Genomic DNA, 18,695 nt, shown 5'->3' with positions numbered 1-18,695 from the left:
GATAACAGATGAATACAAAGATCATTAAGAGATCAGCAAGGCCATCTTCTGGAACCTTTCTTGCTCAATTGCATTTAATAATGGGCACTTATATATGTCAGTGTCAGTTGCAGAGGAGCAACATTATACAAGCCTCTTGAGTCTGACTGGCCTTGTTTATACTCCCACCTGGCACTGAACTCCAAGCAGAAAAGGCAGTTCCTAAAAACACTCAGGAAGAGGGGATGCCTGACAACCACTGAAGTTAAAGTCAGTTGTTTATATTGTTAGCTGCAGTTCATAAGAACTGCATACTTGTGTTCAGTTGCAAGTTTTAAATGTGACCATGTCTGAAGATGGGTTTTCACGTTATCTACATTCTTTGCCAGAAGTGTAAAATTGGATGGATTTTGCTCTTCGTTTAAAAATTAATCCCACGTTCAAATAATTTTTTTTCTATGTTTCTATAGCTCTTGGGGCTAAAGGGATCAAGGGACATGGGAGTGAAGGTGGGATCAGGATATTGAATTTGATGATCAGCCATGATCAAAATGAATGACAAAGCAGGCTCGAAGGGCCAAATGGCCTACTCCTGCTTCTAGTTTCTATGTTTCAAATAAAAGGTTCCAGGAGTGCCGAGCGATAGCTGCGATGATCACATGACTGGACTCATCGAATGAAAGATAGGCCTTTAATTTTAAAATATTTTATACCGTGGTCACTTCAGTGATCCATGTTAAATAAGTTAAACCCTCACTTATAACTTGTGGCACAGTGGTTAGCACCACTGCCTCACAGTACCAGAGACCTGGGCTTGGATCACTGTCTGTGTGGAGTTTGCACGTTCTCCCCGTGTCTGCGTGGGTTTCTTTCAGTAAGAAGTTTAACAACACCAGGTTAAAGTCCAACAGGTTTATTTGGTAGCAAAAGCCACACAAGCTTTCGAAGCTCTAAGCCCCTTCTTCAGGTGAGTGGGGCTCACCTGAAGAAGGGGCTTAGAGCTTCGAAAGCTTGTGTGGCTTTTGCTACCAAATAAACCTGTTGGACTTTAACCTGGTGTTGTTAAACTTCTTACTGTGTTTACCCCAGTCCAATGCCGGCATCTCCACATCATGGGTTTCTTTCCACAGTCCGAAAGACGTGCTGGTTAGGTGCATTGGCTATGCTAAATTCTCCCTCAGTGTAACCCGAACAGGAGTGTGGCGACTCGGGGATTTTCACAGTAACTTCATTGCAGTGTTAATGTAAGCCTACTTTTGACATTAATAAATAATCTTAAACTTTAAACATCTGAATATCCCAGTGCATTCAGACAATGGGGAAAAGAAAGTTTTTTTTGTTGGGAAATTTCTATTTCTGACCAATAGCAGCCGCTGTGCAAATTGATGCCTCTGAATCTTGGGTATTATTGTAGAACTCATTCCATCCTCAGTGCAGTGAAGGCCACAAGGGGCAGGAAACAACCCAACTGCACCTCCTTCCTGGACAACTAACTATAACGGAGTAAAAACAAAATACTGCAGATGTTGGAGACCTAAAGTCAAACAGAAAGTGCTGGAAAAACTCAGCAGGTCCGGCAACATCTGCGGAGAGAGAAACAGAGTTCGGAAATCCTGAAGAGGAGTCATATTGGGCTCGAAACATTAATTCTGATTCTCTCTTCCCAGATGCTGCCAGACAAGCTGAAATTTCCCAGGATTTTTTGTAACATTTAAAAAAAATTTCCACCACCGTACTATTTATGGCAAACTTTCAATCTGAACAACAGCCCCCAGGAGACACAGGAGCAGTTGTGTAGACAGATACTGAAAAGGTGTGAAAAAAGCAGGGTAGTTGTAATGGGTGACTTTAACTTCCCCCATATTACAGCCAGGGGCTCGGATGCAGAGCAATTTGTTAGATGTGTCCAGGGGGGCTTTGTGATACAGTATATTGACAATCCAACCAGGGAGGGAGCCACACGAGACTTGGTATTGGGGAATGAGCTAGGTCGGGTGATCGATGTTTCAGTAGGGGAGCATTTTGGGCTGAGCGACCATAATGCCATAAGATTTCGGGTGGTCATGGATAAGGACAAGAGTGGCCCTCGGGTGAGGGTGTTTAATTGGACGAGGGCCAATTACATCCTCATTAGACAGGAACTGGGGAATGTGGATTGGGAGCGGATATTTGAGGGCAAATCCACCTCTGACATGTGGGAGGCTTTTAAAGGCCAGTTGATTGAAGCGCAGGACAGACATGATCCCGCAAAAATGAAGGATAGAACTGGCAGGATTTGGGAACCATGGATGACAAAGGAAATTGTAAGCTTAGTAAAAATGAAAAAGGAAGCATAGGCATTAATCCATAGGCAAAAGGAAGTCTAGGCATCTAAAAACTGGCAAAGCCCTTGAGGAATACAGTGAAAGTAGAAAGGAATTTAAACGTGGAACTAAAGTGTCCAGAGGGGCAATTTTTTCACACAGAGGGTGGTGAGTGTATGGAACAAGCTGCCAGAGGTAGTAGTCGAGGCGGGTACAATTTTGCCTTTTAAAAAGCATTTAGACAGTTACATGGGTAAGATGGGTATAGAGGGATATGGGCCAAATGCGGGCAATTGGGACTAGCTTCTGGATTTAAAAAAAGGGCGGCATGGACAAGTTGGGCCGAAGGGCGTGTTTCCATGCTGTAAACCTCTATGACTTTATAACTAGGAGGGCTAAAAGGGGCCAAAAAATATCTTTAACAAACAGGGTCAAGGGGAATCCCAAGGCTTTTTATGCACATATTAGGAGCAAGAGGGTAGCAAGAGAAAGAGTGTACCCACTCAAGGATAATGGAGGGAAAAGCTATGCGTGGAATCATAGGAAGTGGATGAAATTCTTAATGACTACTTTGTATCGGTATTCACCAAGGAGAATAACATGACTGATGTTGAGGTCGGGGATAGGTGTGTGAGCGCTCTTGAGAACATCAATATATCAAAGGAGGGACCGTTGAGTATCCTAAATTGCATTAAGATAGGCAAGTCCCCGGGGCTGGATGGGATCTATCCCAGATTACTGCAGGAGGCAAGGGGAGAAATAGCTGGGGCCTTAACAGATATCTTCACATCCTCTTTGACCACAGGCGAGGCTCCAAAGAATTGTGGAATAATCAATGTTGTTCCCTCGTTTAAAAAGGATGCAGGGATAATCCTGCAAATTATAAGCCGGTGAGCCTGACGTCTGTGGAGGGGAAGCTTTTGGAGAAGATACTAAAGGATAGGGTATATGCACATTTGGAGGAAAATGGACTAGTTAGCGACAGGCAGCATGGTTTTGTACAGGGAAGGTCATGTCTCATCAACTTGATTTGAGTTTTTTTGAAGAGGTGACAAAGAAAATTTATGAGGGAAGGGCTGTGGATGTAGTTTATATGGACTTTAGTAAGACATTTGACAAAGTCCCACATGGCAGACTGGTACAAGAACTAAAATCGCATGGGATTCGGGGTGGGCTGGCTAGATGGATACAGAACTGGCTTGGTCATAGGAAACAGAGAGTAGCGATGGATGGTATTTTTCAGAATGGAGATCTGTAGCTAGTCTTCACAGGGATCAGTGCTGGAACCTCTTTTGTTTGCCTTCATCAGCCGGAGCATTGAGTACAGGAGTTGGGAAATCATGTTGCAGCTATATGAAACCTTGGTTAGGCTGCATTTGGAGTATTGCGTGCAATTCTGGTCCCAACATTATCAGAAGGTCATGGAAGCTTAGGAGAGAGTGCAAAGGAGGTTGACCAGGATGTTGCCTGGTCTCGAGGGTGTTGCCTATGGAGGAGAGGTTGAATAAACTAGGATTGTTTCCACTGGAAAGACAGAGGCTGAGGGGAGACCTGATAGAAGTCTACAAAATTATGACAGGCATAGACAGGGTGGATAGTCAGAGGCTTTTTCCTAGGGTGGAAATGTCAATTATAAGGGGGCAAAGGTTCAAGCTGAGAGGGGGAAAGTTTAAGGGAGATGTGCGGTGGAGGTTTTTCACGCAGAGAGTGGTGGGTCCCTGGAACGTGCTGCCAGAGGATGTGGTGGATGCAGGCACATTAGCAACACTTAAGAGGCATTTGGATGGGTACGCGAATAGGGAGAGAATAGAGGTTTACCGATCGAGTAAGGGTAGGTTTCAATTGTAAGGGGAATAGATAAATGTTTCTGTGGCAGCAAACGAGACTCCAGGATGGAATGTTGCCTCCCTGGTGCTAGGGGCAAGGATGTCTCAGAGTGGCTTCAGGACATTCTGGAGAGGGGAGGAGGGGGGCGGAGGGGTGAACAACCAAAGGCCGTGGTACACAGCGGTTCCAATGACATAGGTAAAACAAAGGATCAAGTCTTAAAAGCCAAATCTAGTGAGTTAGGAAATAAGTTGAATTGTAGAATCTCAAAAGTAGTGATCTCGGGATTACTACCTGTGCCACATGCTAGTCTGAGCAGAAATTGCAGGATATATCAGATGAATACATGGCTGGGAAAATGGTGCAAGAGGGAGGGTTTCAGATTCCTGGGACATTGGGACTGGTACAAACTGAATGGGACACACTTGGGCAGGACCGGGAATGATGCAAGTATTTGCTCATGTGGTCGGGGAGGGTTTAACTAGAATAGCAGGGGGATGGGAACCTAAGCACGGTGACAAGGGAAAGGAAAACAAGGACAGTAATAAAAGAGAGAACAGTAAAATGCAAAAATGGTACACAGGATAACCAAGGGCGAGATGCGATTAGGGCCACAGTACAAAGAAAAGTTAAGATGATTAAAAATGGCAAAAAGGCTTTGCATCTTAAAGCACGGGTGAATGGATATGATCTCACAGCCATTCCAGAGGCATGGTTAAAAGGAGATTAAAACTGGGAATTTAATATTCAGGAATATTTTGATCTTTCAGAAAGACAGACTGGAAGAAAAAGGTGGTGGGGTAGCACTGTTATTGAGAGATGAAATGAGGACAGTTGTGAGAGAAATCCAGGCTCAGATGATGTAGAGTTCATTAGGGTCAAGATAAAAAACAGCAAGGGAAAGGAGACGTTGGCAGTAGTATTCAGACCCCCAAAACGTAGCCATAATGTCAGAAAGGGTATAAATTAACAAATAATAGGAGCATGTAAAAAGAATAGAGCAATAATTATGGGTGACTTAATGTTGATTGGGTTAATCAAGTTGGAAAAGGTAGCTACCACATTGAATTCATAGAGCACGTTAGGGATAGTTTCCGAGAACAATGTCAAAGAGCCAACCAGCGAACAGGCTATCTTGGATATGGTAATGGTAATGAGATAAGTTTAATAAATTACCTCAGAGTAAAAGATCTCCCAGGAAATAGTGATCATAACATGATGGAATTTAATATTATTTGGGAGTGAGAAACTTGGGTTGGAAACAACTGTGTTTAACATAAATAATGGAAATTAGAATGAAGAGGTTAGAGTTAGCTGAAGTGGACTGGGCGGATAGATTAGCAGGAAAGCAAGCAGAGCAGACAGAGGTAATTCATGGCTCTCAGCAAAGACGTTTCCCAGTAAGGATGAAAGATTCTAAGAGAGCGATTGGCCAACCAAGGAAGTTAAGGAGAGTATTAAGTTGAAAGAAAAAGCATATAGGAGGTAAAAGTCAGTGATAGGAATAAATAGATCTTTTGTGAAGTGGCAGGCAGTGGGGTCCTACAGGAATCAGTGCTTGAGCCCCAGTTACTCACAATTCATATCAATGGTTTGGAAGAGGGAACCTAAAGTAATATTTCCAAGTTTGCTGATGACATGAAACTGGGTGGGAATGTGAGCGGTGAAGGGAATGTTAAGAGGCTTCAAGGTGATTTGAAACCCGAGGTCAAGCCTTAGCAAAACTGGAGTCAGTGGGAATTGGGAGTCATGCCTGCCACAGGCGTGCTGTGGGTGGCACAGTAGCACAGTGGTTAGCACTGCTGCCTCACAGCGCCAGGGAGCCAGGTTCAATTCCCGGCTTGGGTCACTGTGTGTGTGGAGTCTGCACATTCTCCCCGTGTCTGCGTGGGTTTCCTCCCACAGTTCAAAGTTGTGCAGGTTAGGTTGATTGGCCATACTAAAAATTGCCCCATAGAGTCCTGAGATGCGTAGGTTAGAGGGATTAGTGGGTAAATATGTAGGGATATGGGGGTAGGGCCAGGATGGGATTGTGGTCGGTGCAGACTGGATGGGCCAAATGGCCTCTTTCTGCACTGTAGGATTTCTAATGATTCTATGATTCTGTGACAAAGGTTGTGGTGGTTGGAGGTCAATCATCTCAGTTTCAGGACATCACTGCAGGAGCTCCTCAGAGCTCCTAGAATCCCTGCAGTACAGAGATTAGAACCTTCCGGCTCAGTGACGAAAATGTTACCCACTACGGCACAGATGTCACTAGTCAAATATTCACGGGAAAACCACGCACGAGCCACAGAATTGTTACAGCGCAGAGAGAGGCCATTCAGCCCATCGTGTCCATACTGGCTCTCCAGGCGAGCATTATGGCTTAATCCATCCATGATCCTTTTACAAGTGGAAATCATAGAATCATAAAATCCTACAGTGCAGAAGGAGGCCATTTGGCCCACTGAGTCTACACCAACCACAATTCCACCCAGGCCCCATCCCCATAACTCCATGCATTTACCCATGCTAGTCGCCCTTGCGATTTAGCATGGTCAATGCACCTAACCCGCACATCTTTGGACTGTGGGAGGAAACCGGAGCACCCGGAGGAAAACCACGCAGACACCAGGGAGAACGTGCAAACTCCACACAGACGGTGACCCAAGCCGGGAATCGAACCTAGGCCCCTGGCACCGTGAGACAGCAGTGCTAACCACTGTGCCACCGTGCTGCCATATCTACCCTATGGCAAAATCCTATGCTGGCTATCTTCCTACGCTGTCTACTTTCCATTTGTTTACATACGGTGCAATTCAACTGCTTACCCTGATAAATAAGAAGAAATATGTTCCGCTGACATCAAATTATTCTGCTATTTTCACTCAGACTTCTATCAAAGTGGCTATTTATTTTTTTTAAAACTGAATGCAGTGTCAAAGCTATTGAAATGTTGTAGCTGCTTGGCTTTGACAAGTTCATATGAGAATTAGTGTATTAAACAGGAAATTTATAGCTAATAGAATGACAAAGAGTGAGTGGAATGTTCAGATAAAATGACAAAATGCAAATATTCAACAAGTGATAAATATCCCTTGCCAGTGACTTGAAGTTTATCCACAAATCTCCCCAGCCACAAAGATACAAGGAACTGAACTGAATTGATTTATTGTCACATGTATTGGCATACAGTGAAGAGTATTGTTTATTGCGAGCTGTTACAGATAAAAACATACCGTTCATAGAGTACATAGGGTAGAAGGAAAGGAGGGTGTAGAATATGTTGTTACAGTCACAGCTAGGGTGTAGAGAAAGATCAGCTTAATATGTGGTAGGTCCATTCAAAAGTCTGATGGCAGCAGGGTAGAAGCTTTTCTTGAATCGGTTGGTACGTGTTTTCAGACTTCTGTATCTTTTTCCCAACAGAAGAAGGTGGAAGAGAGTATGTCTGGGGTCCTTAATTATGCTGGCTGCTTTTCCTGAGGCAGCGGGAAAGGAGCCAATGGGTGGGAGGCTGGTTTGCATGATGGACTGGGCTATGTTTACAACCCTTTGTAGTTTCTTGTGCTCTTGGACAGAGCAGGAGCCATATTTGATTTGAATTATTGTCACATGTATTAGCATACAGTGAAAATGATTGTTTCTTGCGCACTATACAGGCAGAGCATACCATTCATAGAGAAGGAAACGAGAGAGTGCAGAATGTGGTGTTAGCAAGCTGTGATACAACCGGAAAGGATACTTTCTATGGTGCATCTGTGGAAATTGGTGAGAGTTGTGGAAGAAATGCCAAATTTCCTTAGCCTTCTGAGAAAGTAGAGGCGTTGATGACTGTTGCAGGGAGATTTTGGAGAATGCCAAGAACTGCTCAAAGACCCATTTACTTCAGCAGGACCAAAGAAACAAAGAAAAACAGGAGCAGGCTTTTCGGCCCTGCCTTTTCCCCGTACCCCTGTACAGTGTATCGATTCAAGTAATCATCTAATGCCCTCATAGAGTCAGAGGTTTACAGCATGGAAACAGGCCCTTTGGTCCAACTTGTCCATGCCGCCCTTTTTTTTTTTTAAAAACCTCTAAGCTAATCCCAATTGCCTGCATTTGGTCCATATCCCTCTATACCCATTGTACCCATGTAGCTATCTAAATGCTTTTTAAAAGACAAAACTGTACCCGTCTCTACTACTACCTCTGGCAGCTCGTTCCAGACACTCACCACCCTCGGTGTGAAAAAATTGCCCCTCTGGACACTTTTGTATTTCTCCCCTCTCACCTTAAACCTATGCCCTCTAGTTTTAGACTCCCCTACCTTTGGGAAAAGATATTGACTATCTAGCTGATCTGTGCCCTTCATTATTTTATAGACCTCTATAAGATCACCCTTCAGCCTCCTACGCTCCACAGAAAAAAGTCCCAGTCTATCCAGCCTCTCCTTATAACTCAATCCATCAAGTCCTGGTAGCATCCTAGTAAATCTTTTCTGCACTCTTTCTAGTTTAATAATATCCTTTCTATAATAGGGTGACCAGAATTGCACACAGTATTCCAAGTGTGGCCTTACCAATGTCTTGAACAACTTCAACAAGACGTCCCAACTCCTGTATTTAATGTTCTGACCGATGAAACCAAGCATGCCAAATGCCTTCTTCACCACTCTGTCCACCTGTGACTCCACTTTCAAGGAGCTATGAACATGTACCCCTAGATCTCTTTGTTCTGTAACTCTCCCCAACGCCCTACCATTAACTGAGTAAGTCCTGCCCTGGTTCAATCTACCAAAATGCATCACCTCGCATTTATCTAAATTAAACTCCATCTGCCATTCGTCAGCCCACTGGCCCAATTGATCAAGATCCCGTTGCAGTTGGAGATAACTTTCTTCACTGTCCATTATGCCACCAATCTTGGTGTCATCTTCAAACTTACTAACCAAGTCTCCTATATTCTCATCCAAATCATTAATATAAATGACAAATAACAGTGGACCCAGCACTGATCCCTGAGGCACACCGCTGGTCACAGGCCTCCAGTTTGAAAAACAACTCTCTACAACCACCCTGTGGCTTCTGTCAAGAAGCCAATTTTGTATCCATTTAGATACCTCACCCTGGATCCCGTAAGATTTAACCTTATGCAACAACCTACTATGTGGCACCTTGTCAAAAGCCTTGCTAAAGTCCATGTAGACAATATCAACTGCACTGTCCTCATCCACCTTCTTGGTTACCCCTTCAAAAAACTCAATCAAATTTATGAGACATGATTTTCCACTCACAAAGCCATGCTGACTGTCCCGAATCAGTCCTTGCGTCTCTAAATGCCTGTAGATCCTGTCTCTCAAAATACCTTCCAACAATTTACCCACCAGGGATGTGAGTTCCCAGGCTTTTTCCTGCAGCCCTTTTTGAACAAAGGCACAACATTTGCCACTCTCCAATCTTCAGGCACCTCACCCGTGACTATCGATGATTCAAATATCTCGGCTAGAGGACCCGCAATTTCCTCCCTAGCCTCCCTCTTGAATACATCAATTGGAACTGCCTCCACCACACTTCCAGACAGTGCATTTCAGACCACAAACACTCTTTGTGTGAAAAGGTTTTTTTTCACATCACATTTGCTTCTATTACGAATCACCTCAAATCCGTGCCATCACATTCTTGATCCTTTTATAAGCGGAAACAGTTTCTCCCTATTTACCCTGTCCAGCCCCCTCATTGTTTTGAACATCTCTATCAAATTTCCTCTTAACTTCTTCGCTCCAAGGAGAACAGTCCTAACCTTTCCAACCTATCCTTATAACCAGTGCAAGTGGCATGGTGGCACAGTGGTTAGCACTGCTGCCTCACAGCGCCAGAGACCCGGGTTCAATTCCTGGCTTGGGTCGCTGTCTGTGTGGAGTCTGCATGTTCTCCCTGTGTCTGCGTGGGTTTCCTCCGGGTGCTCTGATTTCTTCCCACAGTCCAAAGATGTGCAGGTTAGGTGAATTGGCCATGCTGAATTCTCCCTCAGTGTACCCAAACAGGCGCCGGAGTGAGGTGACGAGGGGATTTTCACAGTAACTTCACTGCAATGTTAATGTAAGCCTACTTGTGACTAATAAATAAACTTTAGCTGTAGTTTATCATCCCTGGAACCATTCCTGTAAACCTTTTGCACTCTCTCCAATGCATTCACATCCTTCCTATAGTATGGCGCCCAGGACTGCGCACAATATTCTAGCTAAGGTCCAACTCGTATCGTTTATAAGTTCAGCATAACCTTCTTGCTTTTGTACTCAATGTCCCAATTAACAAAGCCCAGAATACTATAACAAAGCCCAGAATACTATATGCTTTATTAACTGTGCTCTCCACTGTCTTGCCATCTTCAATGATCTGTGCACATATACACTCAAGTCCCTCTGCTCCTTCACCCTTTTAGGAATTTTACCCCTTATTTTATATCGTCTTTCCATGTTCTTCCTACTAAAATATACTTTTTTGACAACAGATTCGCCACTCTTAATCAAAGTTTGAACCAGTTGATGACACTACTATTTCATGCATCCCTAATGTCTTACTCCATGCCCAAGTAACAATCAGCACATCCAAAACACATCTTTTATTTTTATAGATCTCATTGCTAACCTTGGTGAAAAATTGAATTAAGGTTGTCTTGGTGTGACATTGCAATCCTCTAACCCACTGAACTGGGGGCTTTTCATTCCAGTTCAATACATTAAAATTTCCTCAATCACATACATCAGTAAAGTTTAAAACTATGTGATAATAATCTGAAATAAAAGGAATGCAACCAAAACCATTGTAATTACCAATCATCAGAAAAAAGCCATTCGCTCTGCCATTATAGGGGAGGCACATTTTATTTCAAGTTGCCCAAAAAGGGAGAGATACAACACATGAAAATACAGTGAGAAGTCTCACAACACCAGGTTAAAGTCCAACAGGTTTATTTGGTAGCACGAGCTTTCGGAGCGCTTCCCCTCATCATCAGATGAATGGAGAGTTGGGTTAACAAACAGGGCATATATAGACAAAGGCACAGCTACAAGATAATGGTTGGAATGCGAGTCTTAACAGGTTACCAAGTCTCTACAGATACAAACAATGTGAGTGGAGAGAGGGATAATCACAGGTTAAAGAGGTGTGAATTGTCTCAAGCCAGGACCGTCAGTAGGATTTTGCACACCCAGGCCAAATGGTGGGGGTTACACATAATGTGACATGACTCAAGATCCCGGTTGAGGCCGCAACATGAAAATACAGTGTGTATTTGGTCTGGGAGTCACAGATTATACAAAATGGGGGTCAACATCACAAATGGTTTAAAACAGTTAATTTAAGAAGCAACAGATTAGTTATGATACATATGCTAAAAAACAACATGCAACAGATTAGTTATGACATATGTTAAAAGAGGGGAGTACAGTTTATGGGACAGATGAAGTGAAGTGGTGCTGATTACCACAATTGACAGTGGCACTCTCTTCTGCTTTTGGTCTTTTGAGCTAACCAGGGAACATAAACCAAATTTAGAAAGCTTTTTTTTAACATCCGAAGTACATCTTCACTCCCAGGTGCTTGTTTATCTACCTTATGTCTGGTGTGCGCCCCTGCTAATCGCCCGATCACCAAAGAACAGGGTAATTCCTCTTATATCCGTCCCCCAGCCCACAAAGTCACCTTGTGGTATATTTCTTACTCGGACATCTTGTTAACCTTGCTCGGACAGTTTGTTTCGATATGGGGTATGAGATCCTGCCTTGTCTGAAATGCCTTGCACCAGGCCTTGTGCTAGAATCATGTCCCTGGCAAAGATAAGAGTCACGCTGTCCTGCATCTGTATCAGCTCTGGCAGGCTGCAACTGAGTCTTTCTTAAGTTTAAAGAGGGAGAGAGAGAGGGAGCGAGAGAGAGCGATTCCAAGAATATTTAATTAACTTCTGAAGATTTTATAAGGTCATTAGGCAGCCATTGCTTACAAGTGAAAATATTTGAACTGGGCATCAAAACTTGTTTGTGCAATATTATTAAATTGCTGTGTTTGTATCTATAGATATAGAGCAATACAGCACGGAAAATCTAGTTCCAATGTCCACTATCTGAAACCAGAAGACAAAATGCTGGAAAATCTCAGCAGGTCTGGCAGCATCTGTAAGGAGAGAAAAGAGCTGACATTGTGTCCAGATGACCCTTTGTCAAAGCAGCTTTGACAAAGGGTCATCTGGATTAGAAACGTCAGCTCTTCTCTCCTTACAGATACTGCCAGACCTGCTGAGATTTTCCAGCATTTTGTCTTTTGGTTTCAGATTCCAGCATCCGCAGCAATTTACTTTTATCCACTATCTGAAACCTTACTAACCTATGTTTAAAGTTTATTAAAATTTATTTATTTATTAGTCACAAGTAAGGCTTACATTAACACTGCAATGAAGTTACTGTGAAATTCCCCGAGTCGCCACAGTCCGGCCGGCGCCTCTTCGGGTCAATGCACCTAACCAGCACGTCTTTGGACTGTGGGAGGAAACCAGAGTACCCGGAGGAAACCCATGCAGACACGGGGAGAACGTTCAAACACCACACACACAATGATCCAAGCCGGGAATCGAACCCGGGCCCCCTGTGAGGCAGCAGTGCTAACCGTGCTGCCTACCCCATTAAATTAGACAAAATTAAACTGCTGGAATTATAATATCTTGGTGTCATTCTAGGATCATACTTCACATTATTCTTGTTTGCATGGAGACACAAAGAATCTCAATCAGTTCAGAGAACTTCACACTTGTGCGCAAATGAGAGACAACATTCCTTTAATGCCACTCTGTTCACACAGATTTTGCACATCAACAGCTTGGACAATCCTTCATGAAGCAAAGAAAGTTAGTTTGGACAAACAATCTAATCTGCACTGACTGGAGGCCCTTTCATCTTAAGGCATTCCTTGAACTCCTCAGTGTTTAATTATTAAATCCTAAGCAGCGCAGTGGAATCTGTCTGCTTTTGAAGGTTTTCAAAATTCAGGCCTGCTGACAGGAAATGTTTAATCCATTGCTTATTTTCGTAAGATACGACAAGTGCTGCATGCTAATTTTTTTTAAAAAAATATCATCCTCTTCAAATGATGCAGCAAAGTTTCCATTGACGAGTCTCTGGTCTAATCAACTTTCACTTCACAAAATGTCCACAGAAAAAAAAGAAATCAAAAGTCACTGTTTGATCATTCAAACTAACAAAATAATTTAGACTAAACAATTTATACAGGTTTATGACTCTACGTCAGATCTAACAAAATGGATCACAGTGTGCACCTTAATTGCTTTATAAAAGGGAAGAATTATTTAACACGGCAAGTGACTGCAGTGATTTTTACCACCGACTTATCATGACTAGTGAGGAAAGGTTTCATTAGAATCTTCGTGTTCACGTGTTGCGAGCACGGGAGCGGCTGCATGTTTGCGAGCTCTGGCGCTACTTACCTTTCATCCTGATGCAAGTCCTGTAATTAGTTGATCCTGATGTATATAATCTGTGCAATGTTTCTGGAAAATCCCGGTCAACTTTTTTGACTGCGGGGAGCCGAATTAATTCAAAGAAATCCTTGTTTGTGAGATGCAGTTGGAGCTGGCCTGGGTGAGGCCTGGTTCACAGCGCTGGCGTCGCTGGTGAGGAGGCCCATGCTCGGGTGCTGCTGTTGGGCGAAGACCACACTTATGAGAGAAAACGTGGACAAAGTATTCTGCTCCCGGCCACAGGTTGTGGGTGATCACTACAACAAACTGCGAGATAAACTACAAAGAATGAATGGTGCAGAGACGATAACCCTTTCAGACGGGAAGGAGGTTTCCCCGATGAAGACTCACTTTCGATCCTTGGAAATCCTGCTGCTTGGTATATCGAACATCCTATTTAAGTCAAGGGGACGAGGTTGGATGAGGACATTGCTGAGCTAGTCCCCCTGTGGTGAGATTCCTGACTGATTTTGAGAACTGGCTGCCATGCTGCTTGTTTGGGAAGGGTGGCTTCCTGGTGAGCATCTTGTCCTGGGGGACTTTCTTTCTGTTATGTTGCTGCACGAGGATGGGTGCACCATAGTGCCATGTTTCCGTGGCCTTATCCTGTTGTCCCGATTCCCCACACTTTTTCTGTTATCCTTTCAACATCCATGCAGGAGGAGGCACCGACCATAGTGGCAGGGATTGTGATGGCTGATTATTTGTACTGAACTTCGCTGGTCTTCTTCACACATGTGTGAAATGTTGATCATTCTGTATTCGTCCTGAGTCCTGGAAATGTGTCATGCATTGTATTGAATATAAAGTTGAAAATTCTCAACAAAAGCATCATTAAAAAGTCATTAAGAGTTACAGAAATGTTATGTGCCAGGATCACTAGAGTGCAGCTAAAAAAGAACATACGGATAAACAGTAGAACAGCTTAGTGATAAAGAACTTTGAAAAGAAATGTATTCTGGAAGCTTTTCATCTTGCACTCATCAGGAAAAACCAAGAACACCAAATTTCAAACAACCACAACAGGAGAAAAATAGGTGCTGATTGCTTTACAAGTCAGTTCTGATTGGCCGGCAATTCAACTCTGACTGAGGCATTGTCATGGAGAAAGCTCCCATGTTTTCCGATAATTCAAAAAAAGTCACAGGCTTGAACATATATCTCAACGCAGAAACAGCACGTTAAAACTCTCTTGCAGGACAATAACTGTCCTGATTAGATTATTGTCCGCTGTACATCACACAAAATTGTAAATGGGCCAAAGGCTGCCACCTTTGAACCAGAAAAGTACCAAGTCTGGCTCAAATTACCCTGGGCAGCCCAAGTGTCTCAAATTAAAGCAACAGGTTAAGCAAGCCTTTTCGTGCTACTACTATGCAGAAGCACACGTGACATTTTCCACTAATGGGATGCCGCCATCAGTCCAAAAAGGCATTCTGCCTATCAAAAAATTGAGCACGTTGTGTGTGAATTTCAGTTCTGCTGTGATGTCAAGTACGTAGGCCTTATGACTAGTTGATTGAATCAAGCAACATGTTTCTTCGGCTGTTCATAATAGGCACAGAGTTTACACCATACTCAACTGGCCCACATTTGCAAAACGCAAAACAAAACATCTACTTTTAGATGTGATTCCATGACTGGGCAGCACTTGCTGAACAATCATAAGCGCACTCACCAATTGAAGGTCATCAGTCGAGCATGTAATGTGGCTCATTTACTCTTACTAGAAGCCATGTATGTTTAAATGCAGGGACTTGTTCTCTACAGACAAAAGGAATATGTTCAAGTCTTGCCTGACTTTTTGAATTACCTGGAAACATGGGGAGCCTATAGTTCATAGAAATCATAGAAACCCTACAGTACAGAAAGAGGCCATTCGGCCCATCGAGTCTGCACCGACCACAATCCCACCCAGGCCCTACCCCCATATCCCTACATATTTTACCCACTAATCCCTCTAACCTGCGCATCTCAGGACACTAAGGGGCAATTTTATCATGGCCAATCAACCTAACCCGCACATCTTTGGACTGTGGGAGGAAACCGGAGCACCCGGAGGAAACCCACACAGACACGAAGAGAATGTGCAAACTCCGCACAGACAGTGACCCAAGCCGGGAATCGAACCCAGGTCCCTGGAGCTGTGAAGCAGCAGTGCTAACCACTGTGCTACCGTGCCGCCCCATGGTAATGTCTCAGCCAGTCAAAGTTGGCTTGCCAACCAATCAGTAGCCCTTTTCTCCTCTGGTATAAATTGTGACCATTCAAAAATTGGCATTCTTGCATTTGTCCTGATGACTGTAAGGTAAAAGAAACTTCACAACATGTCTCTCTTTTCCACATTATTAAACAGAAGAAGTACTTCTTCCAATACTTACAAAATTATGCATCACAAAGGCAGAATTCTCCCAGTGCTCTTTACTACACATTGCATTGTTTTTGGGAAGCCCATCACGCAAATCTGGAAGTTACAATTGCTTGAGGAAGGAGAGATTGCCAGAGATTACCACCACCTGCTGTATTCTGGACTACCAACACATCACTGAGGTCAAGTTGTAACCTAGGATTGTGCTCCTAAACTTCCTTAGAAGCAATATAAAGTAAGTTCTCACTTAAAGTTGTGCTGGAATTGTTGAAAATCACATCTTTAACTGAAACAGCTTTAAGTAAAACATTGGTTCCCAGAGGAAATAATGTTAAAACTGTATTGACGTTCAGTGGGACCTTGCTTATCAGAAAAATAAAACAAATTTTAAAACATTATACCCTCCAAGTTGAAATATTTTATATTGCTAAATTCCTACATTGGTAAATGAAATAACTTGTAAAATGCAATAAGTTTAAAAATATAAACAAAATGCAACTTTCTACTTACAATACCTTCTGCTCACCACCAATCCTCAAACCAGGCACGGTGGCACAGTGGTTAGCACTGCTGCCTCACAGCGCCAGGGACCCAGGTTCAATTCCCGGTTTGAGTTACTGTGTGTGTGGAATCTGCATGGGTTTCCTCCGGGTGCTCCGGTTTCCTTCCACAGTCTGAAAAACGTGCTGTTAGGTGCATTGGCCAGGCTAAATTCTCCCTCAGTGTACCCAAACAGGCACCGGAGTGTGGCGACTAGGGGATTTTCACAGTAACTTCATTGCAGCGTTAGTGTAAGCCTATTTGTGACTAATAAATAAATTAAATAAATAAAACCTCCTGCTTCTTGGTCCCCTTGGTCACTAAAGACCCTCCCCAATTCTCTGAGTTGCAGCCTCTCCCCTTCCCCAATCCTCCAAGTTGCCCCCTCCCGAATTCATTCTTTGCAGAACATGACTCACCCTCTCACCACTTCCCTCTCCTAGGCTTGCGTTCTCATTCTGTTCCCGTTGCTAAGCTGGGCTGCTACAATCCACGTTTTAATTACATGCACCCGTTATCCTCCCCGAACCCTCGCTGTGAGTGAGGGTTCCGAAGAAAATCAAGGCAGGAGCAGCTTCAACATTCATTTAAAATAACCTTGGATTGGCCCAGCTCAGCACTACACCATCAGGACTCACATTTCCACAACATCAGAACTGTGGCTTCGGGGTCTAGATCTGGATCTTGACCAGGAATGCAAGTCGAGGTGAGGGAAGCGGCAAGGGGGTGCATCAGGTTCAGAGAGAGGCTGCAACTCGGAGGTCGGGATGCAGACAAAGGCTGCAACTCGCTGGTCAGTGAGTGGGAGAGGCCGCAACTCGGAGTTTGGGGAGCAAGGAGAGGACACAACTCAGAGGTCAGGGAGAGGAAGGACACAACTCAGGGTGGCAGGGGAGGGGGGAGGCCTCAATTCGGAGGTTGGGGAGCAGGGAGAGGTCACAACTTGGAGGTCAGAGCAGAGAAGAGGCTACTCCAAAATGGTATCAATGCTGTCATTGGAATCATGCTGGAAACAACATTAAAATGAATCTTGCACCGCTTAACGAGATTACAGACCCCATTAACTTACCGACATTAAAGCGAAACAATGTTAAATGGGGAATTGTAAACAAGGACCTACCATAAAATATAAACTGCCTACAAGCATGTGCCAGAATAAATTGTAAGACCAACTGCTAAAGTTACTGACTGTGCATTCTGGGTACGTGACTGCAATAACACATGTGCATGGTTAGAATAACTTCCAAGTACAAAAAGTACACTATTGCAAATGATGCCCCAGCACTCTCGCTGCTCCTAATAACGGTGCTCTGTAACAACGTTACCCAATTTGACTCCACTCCTCTACATCTGTCTCATCATTCATTCCCTCTGCACCATGAATCTTGCTGTCACTAGGTCACGTCTGATACTCTCTCCAAATCCCTGCGATTTGCCACTTTTCACTGACTCAAAGTCCCGTAAAATCCTTTCTTCCATCACGCCCCAGGTTTTCTCTGGTTCCCCCTCTTTATTTTCTCATTGTTAAGCAGTTTGAGCAATTATTCTACAGGTACTGAAGAACTGTAAGCTTTGTTAATGACTGGTTTAGAAGTCCATATGCTGACATATATTCGGACTGCGAGCCCACTCCTGGGATTGCAAATATCCACAATTTACAAGAAAACATACCATTTATTTATTTTGAAGTTTTTTGTTCTCTAATGCCAAAACTTACAATGAACTTTACAGTGCTTTACTAATGCATTCACACAGGAAGCTTTAGAACTATAACCTCATTTTGACTTGATTTGATTTGCTACTGTCACATGTGTTAGTATAAAGTGAGAAGTATTGTTTCTTGCGTGCTATTCAGACAAAACATACTGTTCATAGAGAAGGAAACGAGAGAGTGCAGAATGTGGTGTTACAGTCATAGCTAGAGTGTAGAGAAAGATCATCTTAATGCAAAGTAAGTCCATTCAAAAGTCTAAGACAGCAGTAGGGAAGAAACTGTTCTTGAGTCGGTTGGTATGTGACCTCAGACTTTTGTATCTTTTTCCCAAAGGAAAAGGTGGGAGAGAGAATGTCGTGTGTGTGTGTGTGTGTTGGGGGTCCTTGTGTGTGTGTGTGTGTTGGGGGTCCTTGTGTGTGTGTGTGTGTGTGGCGGGGGTCCTTGTGCGTGTGTGTGTGGGGGGGTCCTTAAT

The 18,695-nt window shown here is 43.5% G+C and overlaps 1 protein-coding gene across 3 annotated transcripts in view; it reads right to left on the bottom strand.

Annotated features, from left to right (window-relative positions):
* cep112 (centrosomal protein 112) overlaps positions 1-18,695 on the bottom strand; it is a 483,816-nt gene that overhangs the window by 316,044 nt on the left and 149,077 nt on the right. The gene's annotated exons all lie outside the window — the stretch shown is intronic.

This window comes from Mustelus asterias, chromosome 12 (genome assembly GCF_964213995.1).
Source record: "Mustelus asterias chromosome 12, sMusAst1.hap1.1, whole genome shotgun sequence".
NCBI lineage: Eukaryota > Metazoa > Chordata > Chondrichthyes > Carcharhiniformes > Triakidae > Mustelus > Mustelus asterias.
The sequence above is the reverse complement of the archived record's forward strand: the minus strand, read 5'-3'. Positions and strand labels throughout refer to the sequence as shown.